At 42.8% G+C, this 14,649-nt stretch overlaps 1 protein-coding gene across 2 annotated transcripts in view; it reads left to right on the top strand.

Moving 5' to 3' along the window:
• The window catches only part of TSPAN18 (tetraspanin 18), a 107,515-nt gene that overhangs the window by 42,471 nt on the left and 50,395 nt on the right, over positions 1-14,649 (top strand). For both annotated transcript variants that reach the window (XM_072338652.1, XM_072338653.1), the window contains exon 3: positions 10,027-10,152. The gene's annotated coding sequence lies outside the window, so the exon portion shown is untranslated. The remainder of the gene's footprint in view (positions 1-10,026; positions 10,153-14,649) is intronic.

Here is a 14,649-nt window from a genome sequence, read left to right as displayed (position 1 = left end):
ATTCTGTGAAATTCATTGACGTCAGATTTTGCTCAGACTTGGTAAGATTAAATCAGACCACTTAGCTTTCAAGTTACATCATCTTGCCTTCGTCACTCACTAATTGCTTACACCTTGGGAATCAGCAGAAACAGGTACAAATATTAACTTCTTGCAGCTGATTGGCTACAGAATATAATACATGAAAGAAAATTCCTTTTCAACCCCTGGTGTATTAACTTCTGTGTCTTCATGATGAATCATAAATATTCTTGCGATAGCTACATGAATAATTTGTAGCGATTGTAAAATATAATTTTCTATGTAAGATATTCTGTTGACAAATTGTCTGCAAATAGCTTATTGACTTCTCAATTGCACGCCTTATTTGAAATTATTCAGAGATTCTTTCTTGTTTTGCTGGTTGTTTACAAGCAACTACTTTTTAGTATTCAGTATTCAAGTGCTCAGCTTCCAGCTGCAGAATTCAGTTTGGATTTTGACATAGAGGTCACACAGTACTATTTCTTCTCCTTGACTAAATGCATATAATCCATAGGACCCAGCTTCTTGCACAATTATTTGCATTGAATGACAAAATTCTTATTCTTCAGCCTGTTTTCAACACTTGTTTAAAAAGAATTGTTTCAGTTTCCACTGATCATCTTGTTTAGAAGGGTATTTATGGAAATACCCATACTCAGTGGATATTGCCACAAATGAACAAATTCACTGTAAAGCTTCAGCTGTTCACTCATCTGCATTTCTATGAATTTTACGGTTTGGTCTCTTACTCTGATATTAATTTTTTCATACTTGTTTTTCTTATATTTGAAACAAACAACTGTATGAACAAGGTCCATCTATGTATTGTTAACAGTTGTAAGCGTTTCCTGTGGAAACTGCCTATAGTGACCTGTGTTGTCAGTGCTGGCTGTGTTGTTCCAGCTGATTTTAAAAGGCTTTTCTTCTCCCGTGTCCTTAGAACCCATCAGTTCTGCTTAAAGCTGAAGTTCTGCGAGTATAAAACCAATAAGTATGTATACTCCCGCACTGTAACTGGACAAGGTGGAACCATTCATGAAGCAATAGCCTCACACCCTCCTAGCTTCATCTCCAGTCTGCTGCCACTCTGCCCCTTCCTCCTTTTATTGTCCCCACCTATTTCCCTCTCTGGGGAGAGAGGATCAAAGATCGCCTGTTTGGAGAAGTTTCAGACCAAGGACTGTGCTGCAAAGTTATGCAGAAGGACATGTTTGAAATTCTTTTACATGTTTCTAAAGCAGTGGTGAGAAACACGCACTCTTGCTGCACAGATATAAAGGAAAATTGCCCTTGAAGAACTAAAGCGCCCAAAATATAAAATTTTGTTTCTGTTTCCTGTTACATTTTTGGATCATGTTGAAAATGTCTCTCTATCTTTGCATATTCAAATGGGACACAATATGATGCAGTATGTATCTGCTCTCTTTGTATTACATTTGATGGGTTTTCCTACACCTTTCTTTGGTCCATGGAGCTCAGGGTTGTGTTTATTGCAAGTGAATGTATGGTGTTTGCCTAGAAGAGCTCCTCGTCTGGCTTGAATTTTCTGACTGTGGGACTCTGGAAATAGCCATGCAGTGAGAAAGGCCATGTTGTGCACTGTGTACAGAGGGATGCTGTTGGATCTATGATTCTATGATCTTGTGGCCCCTTTTATTGAGGGCTTTCTTATTGTATCGGTTGATGATTGCTTTGGCAGAATAGAGCTTGGTGAGGAGATGACACCATTATATTTTTTGTGATTTTGGACAGATGTCCATCCAAATGGACTGAGGCTGTGCAAGTGCTGAGAAACCTCTCAAAACCTGTCATTACCTCCAGGTAAACAAAGGAGATTTCACAGCCTCTGAAGGCTTCACCCTTTCTCCCAATTGCTGGGCTCACTCCTCATGTGCCAGAAGACATTGCACAGATGGTGGAAATTATTTAGTCCTGGTCCTGGCTTAAACTCTCTTCAGACTGCTGCATCTTGCTGACTGGTAGACAGATGACTGAAGTAATCATGGGCTGTAAGCAGCAGGTGAACCAAAAAGGAACAGAGGTTTCCTTTCAGAGAAGCTCTCCTCAGCTTACTGCATCTAGAAACTGCTTTCAGAAAGCCTCTAAACACCTCCATCCTAAACACAGTGTGGCTGTAGGAAGCAGAAGCAGGTAGTGTTCTCTTAGCAGCTCAGCCATGACAGTGCCGGCAGCCATATCTTATTCTTCAGAGTCCTAACAAATAATTCAGCAGAGGGGTTCTGTGCAGTTGATGCTTTTGTCATGGAGTGGTTTTCAGAGTGCAGCCCATGTCTCATTAGCCTGCATACTGCCTGCTGAAGACCCTTATGGAGCTGTGCACTCAGAAGCTAAGTGCTTGTAAAAGCTCCTGTGGTTGATTGTAAGGCCAACAGGCTCATTTGCTTCACACTTTTTCTTAGTCTTTTACAACTAGTGTCGGTCTCTTTATTTTTTTCCTCTGTCTGTCTACGTCAGTGTTTCTAGTCTGGTGCAAAATGCTGAAGTACAGAAGTGCCACTTATTGAGATGTTGAAAAAAGCTGAAGTTGAAATAAAACTTAAAAAATAAAAAAAATAAGGATAGACAGAAAGGTCAGGCAAGGGTGAATCTGTGTGCATTTTCAAGAAGTACCTTAGCAAGGAACTCAGTAATTGAAAAACACATTGCAAGTCCTGATTGGGAGGAGTAGCCCTCGCAATAACATAAGAGTACTTGCAGTCTCATTGTCAGGAGCAGAGCTTGGAGTCAGAAGCATTCTGCATTGCACAGGCTGATAGAAAGCTGCATTTTTGCTCCCTTGCTTGACCAGGCTCTAAGAACAATACAGACCATAAAACCAGTATGTATTCTATTTTGGAAACCCTTCTAAGATTGTGGGATAAACTGGCAAGGCAGAAGTCTCACCTTTGCAGTAACATCTTAAGCTTTGGGAGTGCTTAAGATTTTTAGGCTCCATGCTTTCAGAGGGCCAGGTTTTTAGAAACTGCTGAGTGTTTCTTGTTTGAAGATCCTCAGGTAGACAGCTTGAGATGTTTTTATAGATGGAGTTCCTCAAGCCCTGTTTCCATAGCTCCATCTTTCAGACTGGAGCATTCCCACATCCATCTCTCTGGGATCTGGTCATGCTCCTGTTGCAGACACAAGGACATTTGTCATTGTTCCTAGTGGAGCCGTAGTTTGCTTGGTTGTCCTTCCTCTTGTGTTCAGCAGGCCAGAAGTGCTCCTCCACTAATGGCCTAACAGACCCCTCTGAGAAGAGTTTGCTCTGACAGTTTAGTGCTGACACGCTATGTGAACCAAAGAGCACTCTTTCTGCAGCTTTCAGGGGAGTGGCTTTCTATTTCTCAAGTTTATGGAGATCCTTTGGGAGCTGGGTTTATTCAGTACAGTTGCAAAACCTGAAGAGTGTTTTGTTCCTCTTGTGCCCTGTAATAACAATAGTCCCTAAGCTAAGCTGCCTGCCCAGCTCCATGCTCATGACTTCCATTATGCATCCTGGTTTTGATTACTGGCTGCTTAAAGCTCTTGAATGAAAGGGCAGAAGAGAAGGACAGTGGGATGGAGTGGGGGAAAAGGAAGGTGTTGAAAAACACTTGCAGATAGGGAGTGTGCTCTAGAAGTGAAAGCTGGTAAGAGTCCTCAAGAGCACCATCATGAGAAAACACCAGCCAGAAATAAAGACCCACCTTCTCCCTACTTGGTCCTTTCTGATGCACTCTTATTTTGCTGTGCAGTATAAAATGGCTTTAAGCTTAGCTGTGGAAAAAAATGCCTCATCTCTGTACTTGTACCACATGTTGGAATTGCAAATACTAGTAGTTTTTGAAGAGCTTTGACCGTTTTTACATTGTATTCCAGAAAATGTCTATTAAATCTACTCAGGTGATGAGAAATTTTCCCTTTCTTTCAGGGATCAGTGAGTAAAAAGAAAAGCAAGTCTCTTAAAACATAATTTTCTATTTGCATTTTCTGAGAGAAGAAGAAAAGAGTAGATGTATCCCTTTGCCCCCCGTTATCATGGAGTTTTTCCTTTGCTGCTGCTTGTCCTACTGACTCCGTGTATTCTCCATTCCTTGCAGTGGTTTTGTGCTGAATAGCTGCCTTTCTTTCTTGCAGGCTGATTAAACCCTTTTTAGGTCTTTAAGATTTATACTGTTAAGGATATTTACATTCTGGCATTAGATTCTTAGCTCTTGAAAACCCCATAGGTAGTTCTTTAGGGCCCAGCTCTTCATTGACTGCAGTTTCCTCCCATGGACAAGCCTATTCCTCAATGATAGTGTGATTTCTAACCAGGGCAGTTGAACGATATTTCCATGTGCACTAAGTGTCTTCACTGGCTTACATGTTCCTCATAACACAAAGTAAACTTATATTGTGGTCTATTTGGATGAAAGCATAGTCAGAGTGACCTGAAGTGCTGTGAAGAAGGTAGTGTAGGACAGCAGAAACCTGGGTGCTGTGTGATGGTCATGTGGGGGAGGAGGCCTGGCCTGTTTGGTGGTGAAGGAGCACATTATGAGTGTAGAGGAAGGCTTCCTCTGTTCCTTGAAAAAGCATCTTCCTTTTCGTTTTATGCTTGTCAGTCTGATTTCATGATCACACAATTCATCAGCCCAAAGGGTTGAAAGCTATGAGACTTGTGCTAGATGCCTGGGACATGATAAAAATGCCAAAATGTGATACGATGGCTTTGTTACTGTGGTCAGTAGGATTTAGGCTGAGTTGCAGGCACTGGAATGGAATTTCACAAGCTTTTACTCTTCATTTCAAGAGGATAATAGGACTGCATTGCATATCCTTTTTCATAGCTGCCCATGGCTTTCTGCGTGGCCTTTACCATTTGATTATTGGGTTTTGTGTGCTTTTTCCTCTTGAAATACTATTGCTAAGTCCTTTAAAATTATTATGTCTTTGAAGAAAAACAATCAGGTCTCAAGAGGCATTTCTGGGGGGCGATGGGAATCTGGAGTTTGTTTAAAGGAAGGGGATCTGGAGAAGATAAAGCAGAGAACTCAGCTATGCAGAACTGATGATGCATTCCAAAAGATAATTGAAGAGCTATACTGCACTACAGAGTGCTCTGTTCTATATTATTATTATTTTTTCACTTAGAAATCTTTTGAAGCACCAGAGTCACACACACCTATATTATATATGAACCTGTGGGAACCAGCGACCCGTGTCTCTCTCTTGGGGTGAACAAATGACATTAATCCCCTGAGCAGAAATCCAAGCCTTTCCAAATGAACATCTTCGCCGCCACATGCTTGAACTGCTTGTAGCAGACATACACAGGGTATGGGCGTCTCCAGTGCCTGTTTTCTTTCCACCCTTGAATGCTTTCATAATTCTGGGAACATCCTGCACAGAGGTGTCTGTGACTGCTCAGGTGGATCTGAGGGAAGAGGTATGAGAGACAGACGAGAGCCCTAGAAAAATACTGATATAAAACAGCTCCATTACCAGAGCTAATGGAGTTACAAACCCGTGTGTGACAGCACAAGTGCTGTGCTGCAGTATCCCAGAGAGCAGTCAGCCCTCTAGTTAAGTGAGGATGATGCAGTGGTGGACCTGAAATAACTGACAGAAAGCCTTATTTCTGTAACCTGACAAACAAGCTCAATGTTTACATACTACAAATGCTTCAAATCCCTATTAAAAGAAGTAAAAAGAATAGAAATGCAAATGCTTTTGTTAGACACCCAGCTTCCTTCCAGTAGGTCATTCAATTCTATTGCTCAGGAAGTGCCATTGGTTTCTCTTTACATTAGGTTTCGGGCACAGAGGGCATTTGGATTAATGAGAGGCAGAAATGGTGGGAAAATACTTTGTTATCCATACCCTTTGGTAAGCCTGGGTAATTAGTGAAACCTTTGCAAGCAGTAGCTTTCATTTCAGTGTAATTGCAAAATAATTATCTCATCTGGTAGGGGTATCATCTGTGTTGATTAATGACATACAGGTAAAACACAGAACACCTGCTTCAGAAGTATATGAGCTACCACGGTTCCATCTGACTTGGTCAGCTGAATACCCTGCAACTAGGTGTACTATATGTGAAACAGCACAAGGCAGCATTTGCTGTTCATTTTAAGGGGGGAAATCTGCCTCTTTGGGACAGTTTTTGGGCACTGCTGAGAATTAGTTGACCTTATTTGTTTCAGAATCCATAAACTTACCCTTTGGAAATGAGAATCAAGTCAGTAGGTTGTGGGCCTTGTTTTTTAGAGATGAACTTTAGAATCTGCAACAAAGGCAAAAATCCCAAACCAATAACAACAATAATAACAACAACAATAAAAACTTCCAGAGAAAGAAGAAAGATGTGAGAACAGGAAAGGAAGAAACAGTGATCTCCATACTAAAGACTGGAGATGTTCCCCTCATGGCTCTGCCACTGGTTTCCTCCAGCGCTTCTTTGGATTTCTGCTTGCCATCTGCAGCATGGGAAATGTTAATATTTCCTGCTTTTTGTCTTTTTAGGCAGCAAACTCTTTGGGCAGAACCTCCTGGGATGCTTGTGTCACCAATGTCTCTAGAAGGCAGGAAGGTGTCTGGAGGCACGCTTTTGGAAAGAGGGCTAGTCATTTCCTTTTCTTTTCCCCCCCTCGTCCCCCCTTTTTTATTTATTTATTTTTTCTTTTTCTAAAGGAACTCCTTTACCTTAGTAGCCAGGGAAGTTAATGCATTTCTGAAGTTTACCTGTTAGTAGCTCGGTGTGAGTGTCAGTGGGTTCCATAGGTTCCTCCTGGCAGCCATCCCCTGTTGCACTGGTACTGCAAATGTATCTCTGTTTACTGTTCTTCTGTGTTGGTGCTGTTCAGAAGGGCAGCTGAGGTCTGGAGCTGGAGCTGCATCTGCTGCTCTGGGAATGCCAAGCCTTGCATCTGATCTGGAATGCCAATGAGCACATATAAAGCTGTTAATGTCTGTGTGAGGTTTTTTTAGTCCTCATTACCAACCTAATAGAATGATAATTCCTCGGCTGCTGTTCCAACCTGTGGGATTTTACCCACTTAATTAATTTTCTTTCTTGCTAAGAAAGCTCTTGTTTTAATGCAAAAGGAGCCATGCTCCACTTGCTTTTAAGGGACTTCTCATATCTATATCAAAGGCAGTGAGGCCCAAAGACCCACTCTACTCTCCTACCACCTCTCTGCATTAAAGAGCAAGCTTGTGCCATAACCCAAGAATGACAAACTGCTCTCCCAGCGCCTTCTGGGAGTTCAAAATGCCAGCCTACAGCATCTCCCCAACCTGTCAGTATGTCTGCGAGCTGTCTTTGTAAATAAATACAGATATCAAACAATAAACAGATGCCTTTTTAACATGTGCTGTTTCAGGCTGTAATATTCCTTTCTGCTGCAGCTTGTCTCAGCATCTGTCAAGTCATTGCCAGCTCCACAGCTCTCTTTCAGTTGTATTTAATGCACAAAGATTTGTGTTGTGGTGGGTATAAAATAGGATGAGGATCTGGCTTGTTTTACATCTGTTTTGGCGTTACTTGCAATTTATAAAATGTGAAACATGAATGCTTCTGTGTTCCTTCCCATCTCTGTGTCAGGAGATAGTGCAAACTCTTGTTCCTTATGCTTGATCAAGTGGCTTTCTGCAGGGATGTGTATGATTACAGAGGTATACAGCGATGTAAAAGAAGTAATTTGCAAAACATATCACCATCAGAGCCCTAAAGTGAACAAACACCAAAGTGGGGGAAGAAGCTGTGAATCAGGGTTGGATGGAAAAAAACAAACAAAGCCCAGTTCATTCCAATTGACTCCTTATGACCCAACAGACTGAAAAGGCAGGGCCCAAAGCCCCAGGGGTGCACCTTAGTGCAGTGCTGTGGGAGGGATGGCTGTGAGCTGCTGAGCTGAGTCACCCTTTATCTCTGGTAGTAGCCAGAAGGGGTTAGAGAGAATATAAGAGCAGGGCAGCTAATCAGGAGAAATGCCATGGTAAGCTTCTGTTTATTTTTGTTTTCATATTAAAAATGTATTGATCCCAGACGACCCATAATCTATGGGGTTAACTCCTCTTTTGAGAATTCACCTATGTGGTTAAAGGAAGCTTTGGATCCCATGATGCTACAGTCCCGTTCTCTTTCCCTCTCTGTCAGCCCTATAGAAAGTCCCTATTTTTTACTGTCCTCATCCACTTGTCACATATGCTGTTCATTTTGCTGTAGGGAAATGCAAAGGAATCACACTAATTAACAAAAATCAAACTGTTTATGCAGGCAGCAAGTCCTGAAGACAGCTCTGTTAGGTTTTTTTGAGATCTACTGAGAGAAAGGAGAATATTCCCTCTTTCTGAGATGCTCTAAATTAGATTAGATAGGAACATAGCCCTGCAGAGAGGGAAGGCACGATCCTCCACTGGAGCAGAGGATTTAGGTGACCCACAGTATCTCCTGTTTTCTAATGTTCCTTGAAGAGCGATGATTGAAATCTCTCATCTGAGCATGTATGCACACAAGACGAAATGCAATGTTAGCAGCCCTAAATGTATTAAATCTCTCTGCTCCTGATCACAGCAGTACATCAGCTGGAATAGTAATAGGGAAAGAATGGATTTTGCCTACAAGGGCAACACGGTTCTCCCCATAATAGAAGGGGAAAATTGATACTAGAAATGCCTTTGAATGACGTTTCTGATGTCTCTTAGTAGTTTGTGCACTTGCTTGTGACACTTTGGGTCTAATGGTTTCAGAGCACATTACAGAACTGAATAAATCTCTTCTTTTTTCCCTGTTTGCCTCTGAAAGCTGGGAGGTACTGTCCAGTCACGTGTCTGAAAGGGCTAGGATCAAGTTCAGCAGGGTAGGGTTCTGTGGGGCAGCTGCCACTTTGTCCTGGTGCTGCTTTCTACACACAAGCATGTGCATCTCTCAGGCACTTTCACTTCCCCTTTTAAGAAGCCAGGATGTGGTCTGTGCACGTGTGTTTGAAATGCTGGTTTGTGCAGAGCAGGGAACAGGGTGTTTGTAAACAAACACCAGCAGCATGGTGAAGCACAGCTGAAGAAGTGTGAGCTCACTAGGGATGTGGGCAAGAACAACCGCACAAGTACTGGCTTTGACGTTCCCCTGCTCAGACCACATATAAAATGAGCACCTGTGATGTGGAGTTTTGGCTGCTGCCCTGCCTGAGTGTCCTGCAGGGCTGCAGGGAGTGCTTGCAGAAAGGAACTTGCTCCCAGCTTGTCACCTTCACCTAGGGAGAGCTGTTGAGTACTGTGATGCAGTGGAGCAGCCAGTGCTCCTGGTGGGCATGTGCACAGCTGCCATTGGCTTTGGGATGCTGTCAGGACTGGTCATACTAGAGGATTTTTGTAGCACTTTGAGAGCAAAGCAGCGAGTTACACAGGGATGGAGAGGAGCAATGCTATGAAATGGGTTTGCATGGCGCCAGTTTAACGTCTGAATTGGAGCTGTCAGGGAGAATGAGATGCAGGCTCAGTGCTGTTCTCTGGAGAGAAGCACTTACAGAGAAATTGCTCTGTTAAGCACTGGCTCCACCTCTGCCCCAGGTCTGTCTGACTTCTACAAGGGGAAGGCTGACAAGGGCAGCTGTTAGCCATCCTCCCTTCCCATTGGCCTTCCTTTCCTTTCTCCAGGTTCTGATTTACCTTCTCTTGCTTGCTCACTGCTATCACCACCTGAACATCTCCCACCGAACCCTTCTCCTCCTGGGTACATTGGTATCTTTACCGCACACTCCTGGCCTCTCTGCTCCATCACCTTGCCCTCTTTTTCATTCTCCTCTTGTTCTCTGGTAAAAGCTCTTCTCTATCCTTGCTAAGTGGAATGAAAAGTAAGATTTGTCTTTTCAGAGTTGCCAGAGCTTTTGCCAGATGTTTCCCCTCACCACATTCAGGTGTGCAGAAAAGAGTTGATTTTTACCTGAATAGGAGGAAGTGACTGAGACAAGGTCACAGTCCTCCTTGGGCACAATATCCAGGTACGAGTCTTATGTGTGTCACTGCTGTTTCTGACAGGTTGAGCAGCCTGGATCACTGCACTGGGGACCTGAAGCAAGGAGACAGATGTGTGTTTAGCACGGCCTGACTTATCGCGGTGACCAAGCACTTCTCTGGAGGCCTGTCCATCTGAGCAGCACACAGGTAAGAGGCAGCACTGCTGCTACTCAGACTGTGCTTCTGCTGGGCTCTGCCCTGTCTGGGGCTTGCTGCAGTGGGCTGAGCAGAGGGTTTTTCCATTCACTTGGCACTGTCACTCCTGCCTGACATAACTGTAGAGGTGGAACTTCACATTGTGTTTACAGAGCAGGAAATGCTTTTCATCAAAATCGTACTTCAAGAGGAGCAAGACTGCTTGTATGGATAAGATAAATATAGATCAAAAGTGTGGGAGGAGTATACTGAAAAAAAGAAAAATCTGACATATGTGTAAGCTATTAATAAAGCAAAACTTAGACCTTTTGTTCTAAAATAACTTCATATTGAACATTTGACCGGTGCTCTTTAACATCTTTATTAATGACATCGATGAGGGAATGGAGTGCACCCTCAGCAAGTTTGCTGATGACACCAAGCTGAGTGGTGCAGTCGATACGGTGGAGGGAACGGATGCCATTCAGAGGGACCTTGACAGGCTGGAAAGCTGGGCTCGGGTGAACCTAATGAGGTTCAACACGGCAAAGTGCAAGGTTTTGCACTTGGGCCGGAAGAACCCCAGGCACTTGTACAGGCTGGGAGGAGTTGTCCTTGAGAGCAGCTCGGCAGAGAAAGACCTAGGGGTCCTAATAGATGAGAAACTCAACATGAGCCAGCAGTGCGCTCTGGCAGCCCGGAAGGCAAATGGGATCCTGGGCTCCATCAGGAGAGGGGTGGTCAGCAGGGATAGGGAGGTGATTGTCCCTCTCTACTCTGCTCTTGTGAGGCCCCATCTGGAGTACTGTGTCCAGGTGTGGAGCCCCCAGTACAAAAAAGATACGGAGATTTTGGAAAGGGTCCAGAGGAGGGCCACGAAGATGATCAGGGGGCTGGAGCACCTCCCCTATGAGGACAGGCTGAGGGAGTTGGGTTTGTTCAGCCTGGAGAAGAGAAGGTTGCGGGGTGACCTCATTGCAGCCTTTCAATACCTGAAGGGAACTTACTCCCAGGAGGGGAGCAAACTCTTCGAAAGGGCTGATAATAGCAGGACTAGGGGAAATGGTTTTAAGTTAAAAGAGGGAAGATTTAGGTTGGATGTTAGGGGGAAGTTCTTTACTAGGAGAGTGGTTAGGTCCTGGAACGGGCTGCCCAGGGAGGTTGTGGATGCCCCGTCCTTGGAGGTGTTCAAGACCAGGTTGGACGGGGCTCTGGGCAACCTGATCTAGTAAAGATGTATGTTTGGTGGCCCTGCTAGGCAGGGGGGTTGGAACTACATGATCCTTGAGGTCCCTTCCAACCCGGGTCATTCTGTGATTCTGTGATTCTGTGATTCTGTGATTATCTTAATATAAACAGAAAGCTTTTCAAGAAAAGGAAGAAAGAAATGTATGTGGAGGAAAGGGGTTAAGTAAGAAATGAAATGTTTACTTTTTGACCAGGGAAGATGTTTCAGGTCAACCAAAAGTGAAAAGAAAAACCAAACAGAAAAGCCCTGTAGTTCTGATTGCGATGACTCATGGAAACCAGATCTAGAAAAGATGAGGCTCTTTAGTCCAAACCCTTAATCCCCTACTAGTATGAAACATTGTTCCCAGCAGTGCCTACCGGTCCTGTTTTAAATGATGGGATTTTCCCTTGTCCCTTTGGGATACTGTTCCACAGTCTAATAGAATTAATCTGCTTACTTCTCTTTCAACCTCTGACCACTGCAGATGCAATTAGTAGTAGGCGATGGGAGGATTCTGTTTCCTATGCTGTATTATGAAGGCTTAGGGCTGTATTGTGTTAAACCAGACATCGGTAGCAAGCGTGCATGCAAGAGTGTGGCTTATCTGTCAGTACTCATTACAGCCTCATAAACGTCTTTGAACTAGAATTCTCAGACTCATAGGAGCTTTTCTACAGTCGTAATTTAGGATCTGATAAGGCATGGACTAATGTATTTGAATGCCTGTGAGAAAAAACAGTAAGATTGGAAGCTAAAATTAAATGCAGAGTCATATGCTGCATGTGCTAGAGACTCTCTGAGCCGATTTAAGTCTGTATTTCTGGAGCATTCTCCAGCCTTGCTTTTGATTTCTGTCCTGAACAAACTGGTGGGATCTATATGAATTGATTGATTGATTGATTGATGTGTCAGTGGTGATGGAGGAACCAGTGCACCACCTTTTCAACTGTGAATTTTAGGACTTGAATAAAAACTGTGAGCTGATGCTAGCAGAAAGTCTCTAGTGAAATAACCAGTTAAATATAAAGCCAAATAAATTGGAGATGAAAATCATAGCTGGTTTTATTTAGCCTGTGTTGCCACTCATCAAGAAGCTGAGCTTTCTTCTGTGATATTTCACCCATTTCGCTCCTTAGATTTGGAAGTGTTCTAGCAGCAAGAACTGTCACTCAGCTTCTCAAGCACATGTGTGGGGTTTGGACTTGTTCATACTGGGAGGCTCCAGCACCAGCTGATCTGTACAGACTGATGCTTGGATTCATCCATTCCAAAAGTGAATTAAAGCACATGATCAGACTGGAAGCTATTGCAGTGTAGTTGTTGATGAGTGTCTGACTAGGACTGAAATGTGAAGCAGGGGTCATAAAGAGCCAGGCCAGCATTCCACACAGCCTTATCCACTGGTATTAAGGGAGAAGTTACAATCCTGTTCCTCCTCCCTTCCCGTAAATCCCTGACTCTAATGTGCTGTAGCTTTTCTGGACTATTTCTTCAAATAGAAAGCCTCACTACAAGCATATCCACTAGTCCTGCGTTTCATTATTGAGATAAGTTAATTAAGCCTATTAAAATTTGACTAGTTCACCTGTATTTATCAGATCAAAATTTCTTAAACTGAAGATTGAGTTACAAAGCTTTGATGTGTTCTGTGAGTCCAGTGCTAATTTGTCCATTATTTTGAAGCATTTGAAATTCTTTTCAGGCTTGGTGTTTGGCTGCTTCATGTGGTTTTCTAACATACTTTAAAGGATGGGAAGGTGGTGACTGAAGGCAGGGTGTAATGATCCATAGCAGCATACATTCCCTGCCCACCTTTTCCCAGCGAGCTTCATTCCTGCGAAAGTGTCAGTAAACCCAAGGCAAAAAGCTACACTTTCTCCTTCACTCTTGTCTTTTTCTGTTGCTTGCAAGTTTATCTCGCTTTTTGCTTTTTAAAAGCACTGCATTAGCTGGGGGGCTGTGAAGTAAAAAGCATTCTTTAAATACAGATGCCAGTGATAGTCCTTTTAAAAGCTGCATTTCTCAAGCTGGGAGCTATTGACCCCTTTCAATGCAGTCACAAAGAAATCCAAGAGGAAATGGAGGGTGAGGACCAGCAGGGGATATATATATAGATATATATGATTTCCAGCTCCCCCCCAAGTCATCTTCTTACTCCACCTCCTGCCAGACTGGCTATTGTGTGAGACCCACAAGGGATACCAGTCACCATATAAGGAGAATTGCATCATGCTGCATTCTTTCTAAAAATTGATTTTTTACAGTTGTTTTACTTTTTTTTTTTTTTTTTTTTTTTTTTTTTTTCTTGCTGAAAGTTCTGATCTAAAGGAAAACAGTAGACTCCAGAACCATGTGTACAAAACTGTGCAAAACTCATGGGGTCTGGAGATCATCCTCTTGTATGAGTAGCTGGGAGACAGTCTTCGGCGCAGCTCCCTGTGGCTACCAGCACTTCTGACTCCCTGGGATGCCCCATAAAAATCAGCTGATATTCCTTTAAGAATCTATTGATTCATCCTGTAACAATCTGCCTATTTTACTATAAGAACCTGTTAAAAATTTGTTCAGCATCCAGTAATCTTGCGAACTTCTTAAAACAAAAAGCAAACAAACAAAACAATGAGGAGCAGACAAAAAGAATGTTTCCTCTTAGAAACAGCAGCGTTTTGGGTTTCATTTGCCACAGCAATGTCCTGGAGTGGGTTTGCAACAAGGGAACAAGAAGGCAAATACTTTCTATTAATGTTTTCTGTTGCAGAAAATTAGTTGTTTGGTACTATTAAGAATTGTGTGTGCATTGGAAATCAACCTTTTTTTTCCTTTCTGAAATGTTGAGACAACACTTAAACTGTCATTTTCTGCAAATTACATGTGGACTTTTTGAAAGATTTGGTTTTTAGAAGGCATATAAATTGGGGCTGCATTGGCTAAAGGAAAGAGATAGATAGCATATTTGGGAGGTTGTTATTTTCTGTGAGTTCTCTTCAGACTGTGATTTGAATTGCTTGGAAAAGCTGTGCTACTCTCATCCCTCTGCAAAATAAGTCTCCCAGATAACCTTCTGTTGTGAACAATTGCCCTTGTACTAAATTGTGAGAGCTTCCCTAGATGCTTGAGTTTGCATCAATACAGAAGGGGAATGCCCTCATATAAAAACATTTGAGAACTCTCTTCACAAAATGTAATTTGGTGCTTCCTAAATACTGCCCACTGTGATATCAAAATGAGGTATCATGGACAGTGAATGGTATGCTCAGTTCTCAGATTACCATTGAATT

This window comes from Excalfactoria chinensis, chromosome 5 (assembly GCF_039878825.1).
Source record: "Excalfactoria chinensis isolate bCotChi1 chromosome 5, bCotChi1.hap2, whole genome shotgun sequence".
In the NCBI taxonomy this organism is placed as follows: domain Eukaryota; kingdom Metazoa; phylum Chordata; class Aves; order Galliformes; family Phasianidae; genus Excalfactoria; species Excalfactoria chinensis.
The sequence above is the reverse complement of the archived record's forward strand: the minus strand, read 5'-3'. Positions and strand labels throughout refer to the sequence as shown.